Genomic DNA, 3,264 nt, shown 5'->3' with positions numbered 1-3,264 from the left:
TAAAATGTTTTAGTAAAGATAATAAAGTGATACGTCTGTAGATTTTATCTCAGGGGAATTTTGTCCTAAAACTTCATTTGACCACACTGTTTTAAGGTATCTGTAACAAGAAATTCCGGAAGACCTTAAAGTCAGTGAGCTCGCACACTCAATTCAACAACACAGAGTACGCGCTGTTGATGTAAAGCAGACTAGCAACCACTATGAGTTTTAGGACTTTATTCTAGTCCATCATTGATTTCAATATTTAAAATTGTAACTTATTTCAAATTAAAGTATCCACACCCTTCAGGAAAATAATAGGAACATGTAAATCAGACTGATCTCTCCTAGCTCCTGTGCTGATAGTCATATAGCCTTGAGCTCACTATTCAGTGAGGTCTGGGCTTCTCTGTAGGGTAGGATTACAAAAGAGTTGTGATATGTACAGGGAACAGGAAGGGCACAGAGGAAGCATCCGGCAGATAATAACTGATCTATGTTTAAGCATTAAGCAAAGTCAGATCATTCACAATGAGAGCAGCTGAAGTTCTCTGAACGTTTGGAATAGCAAGAGAAGTCATTCCTTCTTGTATATGTGACTGGTGCTCTAAGGAGAGCTGACTCCAGTGAAAATAAACATGAGCAGCAGTTACAATAGAAATTTCCACTTCATTACTTTGTAATCATTATACTGAAGGGCAGGGTCTTCCCAGACAAAACTGGAAACTGGACAGTTACTATTGTCTCTTTTGTTGTTTAAGTTCTTACTTCATATTCAGGAGCCTTTCAGCACCTGGACCCTGCCATAGGGAACTTCCTTTTCTGTCTGAAACTATCAACTAAGCAGGGAGCTGAGACTTTGAGGTGTTGGATGATCCTGCTCAAAGGCAATCAGCTCTCCAGCTGCGCTGCATTTGAACAGGGTCTTGAATACACAAGAATTTTCAAACCTCATAGTACACTATCTTGTGAGAAAGACTCATCTATAGATGATGTCCCCTTTAGAAACTTGGTTGTTCTTATACCTATTACCTTATGATTCTTAAAATATATTGGTTTAGGCTACTATTTCTTTCTCCCTTAGTCTATGAGTCCTGGTTCTGCATCTGCTTAAGGGACATTTCAGTTGACTCAAAAAGTACTTTTGAGGAATTGCTCATTGGCTGTCTTAGGATCAGTACTTGAAACACATGTAGAACAGGATGTCTCTCTGTGCCTCCCTAGAAGATCTCTGTGGTCCTTTTATGTTGTGGTTTTCCATTGCTATGGTTTGGGTGTAGTTCTAACTACAAAATTCTATGTGTTAAAAACTTGTTCTTAGTGTTAGGGTGCTGGACCTTAAGAGGCAGGACCTAAGGGATGGGAGCTAGTTTATGAGGACTTCACTCCAGTGTTGTAGGATAATCTTTTAGTACACTATAAAGATGTGTCTGTTTTATCTCATCTGCCTAAGACACCGCCTAATTGGTTTAATAAAGAGCTAAACGGCAAGAAAAGATAGGCAGAACTTCTGGGGAGAGAGAGGAACTCAGGAGAAGAACACGACTGGCAGGAGTTTCACCAGCCAGACACGGAGGAAGTCAGACATACTATAAAGAGGAGAGGTAATGAGCCACACGGCAGAAAGTAAATTAATATAAACGGGTTAATTTAAGTTTTAAGAGCTAATAGGGAACAAGCATAAGCTAAGACTAAGCTTTCATAATAAGAAATTTCCCTGTCATTATTTGGGAGTTGGTGATCCAAAGAAAATTCAGCTACACTCCTGCGGGTAGATAAATGCTTTCTAAATAGAGGGGGCTAGATCTCCCAGAACTGGGTTAATTCCCATAAGAATGAGTTGTCTTAAAGTGAGTTCATGTGTCTCATCTTGCCTTCCCATTTGCCTGCTCCTTCTCCACTTAGCTTTCTGCTTCTCATCTTGGGATAAAGCTGAGCCCCTCTCCATAATTCTAATACCATGCTGTTTGTACCTTCACACCACTAGAATCAGGAGCTAAATTAAACTTGTTTCTTGTCATTTCATTAGTTAAGAATCCGTAATCACCTTGCACTGAGGAGACACAGTAAGTAGCTACATGAGAAATGAGACCTTTGGAGCGCCAACATTGTCCACATGATGCATGCCTGCTGGCTTCATTTACTTTCACTTCCAACTTTGAAAATATTAGGTTCTTGGCTTAACCATTTCATAGCCCTATAGGCTTGATCAATTCATTCACCTCATTCTTAACTTAGTCATACCCAATATATACACGCAAACAACAATACTTTCTCTGACTTCTTTGCAGAGTTACTGTAATGATAAACTAAGATAGTACATAGAATTTTGGATTTCATGTAATATTTATATTACAGTGATATGAAAATTCATGTCATCTACCTCATTTTGACTTTGGACAGACAGACTTGAGTTCAAATCTTGAATCCCCCACTTCTCAGTTTGATGAGAAGTTTGATAATCAGATAATTTGATCTCTTTGAAACTTTGTTTACCTCATTGATAAAATCGAGACAGGAAAGTGTGTGTGTGTGTGTGTGTGTGTGTGTGTGTGTGTGTGTGTGTGTATATATATATATATATATATATATATTCTGTCTATATAGAGACTGTGTGGTTTTTAATTTGGAATAACTCTGTCAAGACATGTTGTAGGGAGTGGGGCCCAGACATTTCTATGTTGTGCAATAGTGGATGATGTCAAAGACAAAGCACATTCTTAACACAAATTCCTCTCTTCTCTTATTTTGATAACTTTCTGATAATTTCTCTCCCTACTTTGCCTTAGCTTTCAACTAGTTTTATTCTTCAACTTTGGACACTGAACACTTGGTTCATTCACTTTTCATTTCAATCATGAAAACATTTGCAATGGGGTGGAAGAATATATTCTTCATAAATCCTTGATTAAAGTGGTAATTTGCAATAGTTTTTATATTATCTTATATTATAATATTAATATTTGATATTAAAATAATACATGCAAAGGAAATGAAATTCACGTATCTGTGAGATATAGTTTTCTACCGGAGAGTGTATATTAGAATTATTGAGTGAAAAATGATAAGTACTCTACATCTGGGCACATAAGAAAGACCACAAGACCTTCCCAATACCGCCAGGGAGCGGAGAGTTCTACTTTCTGCACTCTGGAGACAGCAAAAGGGGAGATGAGGGCATGTGATTAACTATAGTCTCAAGGTCCGAGAATGCCAAAAAGGAGGGAGGCAGGTGTGCGGTAAACTCAGGTTTGAGTCTGAAAGTAATGAACCCTGAGGAGG

This window comes from Arvicola amphibius, chromosome 13 (genome assembly GCF_903992535.2).
Source record: "Arvicola amphibius chromosome 13, mArvAmp1.2, whole genome shotgun sequence".
Classification (NCBI taxonomy): Eukaryota; Metazoa; Chordata; class Mammalia; order Rodentia; family Cricetidae; genus Arvicola; species Arvicola amphibius.
The sequence above is the reverse complement of the archived record's forward strand: the minus strand, read 5'-3'. Positions refer to the sequence as shown.